This window comes from Apium graveolens, chromosome 3, assembly GCF_009905375.1.
Source record: "Apium graveolens cultivar Ventura chromosome 3, ASM990537v1, whole genome shotgun sequence".
Lineage (NCBI taxonomy): Eukaryota > Viridiplantae > Streptophyta > Magnoliopsida > Apiales > Apiaceae > Apium > Apium graveolens.
The window spans coordinates 74,565,686-74,574,616 of NC_133649.1; the positions used below are offsets into that span (position 1 = coordinate 74,565,686).

Consider the following 8,931-nt stretch of genomic DNA (forward strand, 5'->3'; position numbering starts at 1 on the left):
TAAAATATCTTTTTAGAAAATATTTATATTATAACCGGGTATCGGCCCGGTAACTAATCTGGTTTTTTACTATATATAATACTATTTAGATTTTTAACTATTTTTTTGTATTTTTTCCTTTACTAAATACAACCGCTTGCAGTCACTTTAATTATTTCAACCGATTTCGATGGAAATCATTTTTTGCCATTTGAGCAAATTGAAACAAAAAGAGCGGGAAAATATCCCGCAATTTTGGTAAGGTTAAATTCGCCCGCTAGCAGTTGAATTTAGGAGCGTTCAAAAATTCAGTTGGCGGCTAAATTCCCTCCATTTTTGATGGAGTCAAATTCAACCGCACAAAAAATCCGGTCGCATTTATTACTAAATTCAACCGTGGGCGGTTGTATTTAGCCGTGCCCAATGAAACAACCGAAATCGGTCAAATTTAGACCGGTTGAATTTATTCGGTTAAATTTAGGCTTATTTTCTTGTAGTGTGTGTCATGGGTTCAATTCTTCAGGCCAACAATATATAATATATTAGTAACAGAATTTGTCGTCGTAACTAAATTATTCCCTAGCGGAATTACACTAAAATGAGCAAATCCGCACTTAAGTAGCAAATTTGAGCTATGTTGTTGAAATATGGTTTCAGTTTGTATTTTTTACATTATATAAGTAAATAGATTTTGGTAACTAAATCTAAAACAAAATTTTTTACCAGAACTAAAGATTTCATATGGCAGATTGCTGATATATATATATATATTATAAATCAACAGTTGTCTTTTAAATAGTTTGACAATACTTTGGGGCACAACTCATCATACTCCTGCTGTGACTTAGCAAGTTTGGCTCTGAGTTCTTGCTCCTGTAAAAAAAATAGGACTTATGTAAGTTTTACTCAAAAGTTATGTACATTTAACATGGTAACTGAATTACTGGCATCTATCTCTATTAATTGATTTTTCTGTTTTTGCTAACATGCTAAGAAATATATACCATTAAAATAACAGCTTCCTCACTTTCTGATAGTCAAGTAACCTACATAGAATAAATATTGAGATTAAAAGTTTAGCAGATTAAGAAATATCATCTAAAGAGGAACAAAACTTCAAAAATCTATTAAATTTGATATACAAATAAAGTAAAACTTACAAATTATAATTTATAGCTGAATTTAAACACACTTGAGGATTTTATGCCTCATGTGTCAATGGCCACTAATATTTGGGAATCATAATTGGGTATATGATGCCCAAATATTAGCATCTAAGCTGATATCACAGTGAGAATATAATCACTTTTAAGATGACATGAGTTGAATAGAGAATGTATATCCATTTCAACATATTGAACTAGCATTCACTATTGTAGTAGTCACTGCATTTGGCATCTAAATAAACAAATTCCAAGGTTAACGCCGAACAATCGGTTAACATGGTTAACATAATTAACATTGGCAGTGTAATTAACGTTGCAATAATATGGTAGAATTTGATATGTCTACTCTAATTAGTGGAGGAGGTTAAATTAGTAGTGGGGAATATTTTTCATGTAACTCCACTTTGCTTTTCACATTGTTGTATATATATATATATATATATCTACAACATAATAAGTTAACATGCCCTTTATTTAATACCATATATACTACAACAAAATAGGCCAATTACGACGGCCAACTAACGACGGAAAAAAATGTGCGCCCAACTTACGACGGAAAAAAGTAAAACGCCGTAATTATTTACGACGAAACCCAAAACCGTCGTAAGTTTAGTATTTTATTCATAAAATTATGCACGATACAATTAAAAAAAATCATTTGAATTTGTGACGATTTGAACATTTCGTCGTAAGTTAAGTATTTTTATTAAAATTTTAACTTGAAATTAATAAAAAAATATTTCATCTAAATTTACGACGAAATATTTGTGATGGAAAATATTGAAACATCTAATTTACGACGGAAATTCAAAGTCGTCGTAAGTTATCAAAGAGGGAAATTTAACCTTTTCCCCAAAATTTTGGCTGTAAATTTGACTTTTCTCAATTTTTTTGCAAATAATAATTTATGAAGGATTTCGTCCTAAATTAGCATATGATTTTTGATAATTTCAATTTTTAAAAAATATCATTTCATGATCCAACAATATTAATGTCAACATTTATTTGTTTGGGTGACATTTCAAGAATTTCAGAAAAAATTAAATATTTTGATAAAATAATTTAATATGAAACATTGATTATATCACTGATATATATATATATATATATATATATATATATATATATATATATATTGTCATCCATACGTTTGGATCATTGAAAAATATTTTTAAAATAATCGTAACACTAATTCAAGATTCGACACCAGTTAGTTGTACTAGTCAAACTGATACTTGACTGTTAAAATGTCAAACCAAATATAATTATTTTGATTTGAAATTTTTGTTATATCACTAATATATATCTATTGACATCCATACGGTTAGATCATTGAAAACTATTTTTAAAATAATCGAAACACTAATTCAAGATTCAACACTAGTTAGCTGTTCTAGTCAAACTCATGATTGACTGTTAAAATGTCAAACCAAATAAAATTAGTTTGATATGAAATTTTGGTTATATCACTAATATATATATCTATTGACATCCATACGGATGGATCGTTGAAAAATATTTTTAAAATAATCGAAACACTAATTCAAGATTCAGATCTAGTTAGTTGTACTAGTCAAACTGATACTTGCATGTTAAAATGTCTAACCAAATAAAATTATTTTGATATGAAATTTTGGTTATATCACTAATATATATCTATTGACATCCATACGGTTGGATCCTTGAAAAATATTTTTAAAATAATCGAAACACTAATTCAAGATTCAAGTGTACTAGTCAAATTGATGCTTGACTTTTATAATGTCAAACCAAATAAAATTATTTTGATATGAAATTTTTGTTATATCACTAATATATATATATATATATTGACATCCATACGGTTGGATCGTTGAGAAATATTTTTAAAATAATTGAAACACTAATTCAAGATTCAACACTAGTTAGTTGTACTAGTCAAAATGATGTTTAACTGTTAAAATGTCAAATTAAATAAAATTATTTTGATATTAAATTTTGGTTATATTAGTAATATATATCTATTGACATCCATACGGTTGGATCGTTGAAAAATATTTTTAAAATAAACGATACACTAATTCAAGATTCAACACTAGTTAGCTGTACTAGTCAAACTAATGATTGATTGTTAAAATGTCAAACCAAATAAAATTATTTTGATATGAAATTTTGGTTATATCACTAATATATATATCTATTGGCATCCATACGGTTGGATCGTCGAGAAAATTTTTTAAATAACCGAAAGACCAATTCAGGATTAAACACTAGTTAGTTGTACTAGTCAAACTGATGCTTGACTGTTAAAATGTCAAACCAAATAAAATTATTTTGATATGAAATTTTGGTTATATCACTAATATATATATCCATTGACATCCATACAGTTGGATCATTGAGAAATAATTTTTAAATAATCGAAACACCAATTCAGGATTAAACACTTGTTAGGTGTACTAGTCAACCTCATGCTTGACTGGTAAGATTGCAAACCAAATTAAATTATTTTGATATGAAACTTTGGTTATATCACTAATATATATATCTACTGACATCCATACAGTTGGATCATCGAAAAATATTTTTAAAAAAATCGAAACACCAATTCACGAATAAACACTAGTTAGTTGTACTAGTCAAACTAATGATTGACTATAAAAATGTCAAACCAAATAAAATTATTTTGATTTGAAATTTTGGTTATATCATTAATATATATAACTATTTACAACCATAAGCAAAACATTAGCTAAATTATAGAAAAAAAATATCAGCTATTTAACACATGGGCCCATAAGCCTATTAATCATCTTAACCCTGTTTCCTCTCCACCTTACTCTTCCCCTAAACTTTGAATCTCCCCTTCTCAGCCTCCTTCACCTTCCTTCTTAATGCCATAAACAACGACGCTCCAAATACCTCTTCACCATAAATAACGACGACGGCACCCACCTCACTCAACTCGCCACCCACCTCAAAAGCCCCTTCCGATTCAATCCCACCTCCCAAACTACGCCTCATGCGTAGCTTCGGTGGCCACATAGTCCCTCTCCCTCACGACAAATCACTCTGTTACGTCGGTGGCGACACGCGTATCGTTGTCGTTGATAAACACGAGCTTGTCTGATTTGGTTTCAAAGGTGGGTAAAATTGTAATTAGTGGTGGTTTGAGTAATGGGGTTATGTTGAAGTATCAGTTGCCTAATGAGGATCTTGATTCTTTGATTTTGATTATAAGATATTAGGATTTTGGAGAATTTGGTTGAGGAGTATGATCGGTTGAATTTGTCGAATCTAGGGAATTTTTCGGGGGGGGGGGGGGGTTAGTAGAATTAGGTTGTTTTTGTTTCCGGCGAGAAGTAAGATGAGTGGTTCGAGTATTGGAAGTTTGTTTGGGAGAGGTCAAGTCGGAGGATTGATTTTTGAATGCTTTGAATGGGGGGAGTAGTGTAGGGGGTTATCGGTGAGTAATGCAGTTAATTCGTTGAAGGGGGATGGAGTTGTGTGTAGGGGTGTTTTTCCTGATGATGAGAACTTGGAGGTGGCTGTCAAGTGGTTTTCAAGGGAAAGTCTGAAGGGTGAGGATGATTTCTTGGCCGAGCTTACGATTATTAATCTTCTATGACACAAATATCTTGTTCGATTGCTTGGTGAGTTCTCCGAAATTTCTATTATTCGTTCTTGATTTCATTGAGAATTTTACATGTTTATGCTAGTTCTTAGTATTGCTTCCTTTGTTTGTGAAGGGTAAGAAATTGTTAGGATTAACATAGGAAAAAACAACTTATTTTCTGATCTTTTAGTTATTAGAATTGTGTTTGGTAATAGTTCTTTTTCCCCAACTAACATAAGGAGAGGTGTGTTTGCAATTAGGCTTTTCTTTTATGACAAGATTTGCCGATAACTTATCCTCATCTTAATTACAAGGGCAACATTCTATTTTTGTTCGAGTTATTTATGTTTATTTATACAGGAGTATGTGCTTCTAGAGTCTAAATCATGTAGTTGTTGCCTTGCTAAATGTGGATCTAGAGTTATTATAATCCTCCTCAATTCTTTTGGCATATTTGGAAACTAGCATTTAGGATGACTTATGGACCAAAATGTGAGAGTCAGTAATGGTGGCTAGGTGGAATAAGATGACAAAGAACCAAGCTGGACCGATAATATATTTGCAAAAAGCAACCAAAAACATTGGATACTTATCAAAAAGAACACATTAGATGTGCATTGATGGCAGTGTAAAATAAGACTTGAAAAATATAGATAACAAAAGAAAGAGTTCTTAATTGGAATATATAAATTTAGCTAATAAATGTTGGATAGAGACTTTCGTTTCATTTAGTTTGTGATGGCTGTTCTGTTTAGACAGAACAATATCGTCTCTGTTCAATAAGTTGAAAGTGAATTTGTTAACTTTCTATTTTACGTACATTTGCACTATGCAGTGTATCTAAAAAACAATGTATCTGAAAAGAACAAGTTAAGGGATGAATGATCCATTCTCGATATTTGAGCTCACAGTCCCTGTGAGTACCAAGAGAATATACACCTACGGTGATTGTACAATTGCTGAATTCATAATAACAGAGTTACTCATTACATGTGGTCTAGTGACATGGATATCTGAATTTAACAGATCCTTGGTTACTACAATAATTTAAAACATAATGCAATATAAAATCACAATATTATATATTTATTGTTCCTACTGGATGTCGTTGCTACTTTTAAGAATAATAATTTGGTTTCCACGTCCATATGTCACCAGATTTAATCCATATGTGCAAGCTAGAAGCAGGATTGACCAACTGAAGCGGTTGGGCCACAGTGTAGATAAGGTATGATAATTGTATTTGCATTCAAAGTATTTGAGGTTATAGAGATGCCTTTTGTCATAGTATCTTTAAGTTCTTAAAAACTTTGGCATGGCAATTGTTTTCAGGGACTTTAAGCGGGATGATTTCCGTACTGATTCGATCCCTTCATCATCCCTTGATCTAGAAGGCCACATATCAACAGTAAATGGTACACATCTATTTCCCTCAACTTCAAGCTGCTTTTTAAGATATGTATTTAGATTGAAGGATATTAACAGATTAAAGCAGAAATATGAAACGAACCTGAATATTTCAGTTAAAGAAATCACCCTTGAGATATGACTGTACTTTGAATGATATAAGCTTAAGTCTTTTTTGTGGTATGGTTAATAAGATCAATTCAGTGTGGAAGATCTCTTGTTTTATTTCGCTTACGTCAAAGTGTTAATCAGCGTAATACTTTTGGAAAATTTATAAAATAGTCCAAGAAGGTTTTAAAAACTCTTACCAATACGGTTTATTTACACATACATATATATATTGTGTAGGTGATGAGAATACAATAAGAAAGTGTATACCCTGTAAATGTCTTCAAGTTTAAATAGCTAATTCGTCATGCTTAGCCCCTAGGGAAAACTTTATCTAGTAGTAGGATGGGGGTAGGATTCGGCTAGGCCAAACAGGCCTCTGCTAGGCAGACTCTAGCTGAATCAATCCAGCCTTTTGGTTCATGTTTATTGTAGCCATGTTCTAGCGTATAGACCTAGCCTTATAGTTAGGATTGCTTTAAGGGTGTATGCTGCTTTTTTAAATAAGGTAAAGAAGCCTGATTAATGTTATGGTGGGTGGAAATTTTAAATATCTTATACCCCCGCCTCAAAGTCTATTGGTCCGTAGGCGCATGTTTGACATGATCTAAATAAGTGTTTAATGTCTACGTACACACATTAATGTTTTTCCCTCAAATGTAGATGCAAGCATTAAGCAGGCTGATTGGGATGTTTCGAAACTTCGGGATAAACGTTGTCGTGATATCGAGGTGCAAGCAGGTTCTATTAGTAATGAAAAGTTATCGGAACTAATAGCTAAGTATGAGGTAACTTACCTGGGATTCTATGGAAGCCATGGTTATTTGGCTTCTTCTTCTCTTATGTTGCTGTTGAAAGGTATCAGTGTCTTGTCAAAAGTTTATCAAACTTTTTCACTTTGCATAAAAAGCTTGAATTAGCTCCGTCTAAGCCAGTACAGTTGCTTCTTGAATCTGGTGCAATAAAAACATGGGAGTCAATAAGGAATCTTTTAAAGCATGAAACTGGTGCTACCGTGGAAGGTCTTCGTGCTGCTGTTATTGGTTTTGAGTTGGACCAGTCAGCGTTTGACGAAATGGTGCAAAACTTGCGTGCCTATGCCAGAAGTGTGTGCCAGAAGTGTGGTGGAATAGAAAGCAAGAGAGGATACGAAATTTCTACTTCTCTGTATACAAATTATTATGCCTAAATAAATGATTTGATTACAAATTTCTAACTTATTTAAGTGTAAATTGAATTTGGTTTGGTCGGTGTTTGTAGTTTGCTTTCTACTTTTGGATGTGAATTTTACGGATTTATGATATAACTAATATAAATTATTGTATTTTGACTTATATCATTAGTTTTATATTTTGATTTTGTGAGTTTGTGATTGGTAGCCAGAAATTAAATTAGACTCTGGCAGGCTTAGAGGTTGTGTTGAGTTTGTGATTGCATTAGAGTTTGCAGGTTTAGAATTTAAATTGGAAGCCGAAAATGTCTGAAACTGAAAAATCAAAATTTGGCTATTCTGGAAATACAAACTTACGACAGTTGTTCATAACATATTCCGTCATAAGTTGGCCCTAAAACCTAACATGCGACAGTTTTTTCTGTCGGAAGTTACTAATTTATGACGTAAAGTTGCGTCATAAATTTACGCTTTATTTTATCAATTATGGGACCCATAAGAAAATATCCGACGATTCCTCCGTCGTAAGTAACTAACATACGACGATATTATTCGTCGTAAGTTTATAACATACGACGATATTTTCCGTCGTAAGTAGATTTATTATTTTATTGAGTATGTGGGCCCCCTTCTTCCTTACTTGCGACGCAATTTTATCTTGTGACCAGAAAAAACGAACTTACTACTCGACCAAAAATGACGATTTTTTTCCGTCGTAAATGGCTCAATTACGACGATTTCAGTTAAAAAAAACCGTCGTAAATGGCCAAATTTGTTGTAGTGTATAGCTAAGTTAATAATTTATCGATGTAATAATCTTCAAAATACAATTGATCAGTTTAACTTATTCAAATATTCCAATCATTTGTTCCATTTACGGAGATTTGAGCCTTTGATTTTTTTCCTACAAATATGTCTCTCTATTTTGCGGTTGAAGTCCATTGTTAGAAGGATGTAGCATATAAGCCAGGATAAGTTAGAATTTCCAAAGCATGATAGCACAATATATGTATTTGAACTTGGAAAAAGATACTTGGAAGAAGAAAATCATAAAATTATATCATGCTATATCATCTGCAATATTTTTCTATAGATAAATTTAAGAAAGCTTTATAAAGATTTCATAGACGATTTTTTCACTAGAAAATAAGTTGCTGATAGAACCTAAACATATTTGAAAGTATTGCATGGCTTTTAAAAAGGTTATTTATAGTTATATATTATTGGATCTTATTATCAATTTATAATATATATGCTCTTTGTTGGTGATATAGCATAATATAAATAATTCAATAAAATACACATATTTCATAAGTATTCAAGTTTTGGAGACTACAAATTTGTTTTACCGTCTCTTCCCTTAAAAAAGGGAAAATGCCAATATCTAAGCACCGATGGCGTACCTACTATTTCTAGTAGTGGGATGCAGATTAGTTGGATGTGGTGATTTTAGGAGGAGCATTAGATTAGATTAATCTAATGGCTTAAATTAGTTGGTAATT

The 8,931-nt window shown here is 31.7% G+C and overlaps 1 long non-coding RNA gene across 1 annotated transcript; it reads left to right on the plus strand.

Moving 5' to 3' along the window:
* The first annotated feature begins 3,939 nt into the window (after window positions 1–3,939).
* Window positions 3,940–7,547, plus strand: LOC141712447 (uncharacterized). Its single transcript, XR_012571601.1, has 4 exons — window positions 3,940–4,780; window positions 5,902–5,971; window positions 6,076–6,158; window positions 6,922–7,547. It is a non-coding gene; the product is annotated as an uncharacterized LOC141712447 (long non-coding RNA).
* Window positions 7,548–8,931: the final 1,384 nt, after the last annotated feature.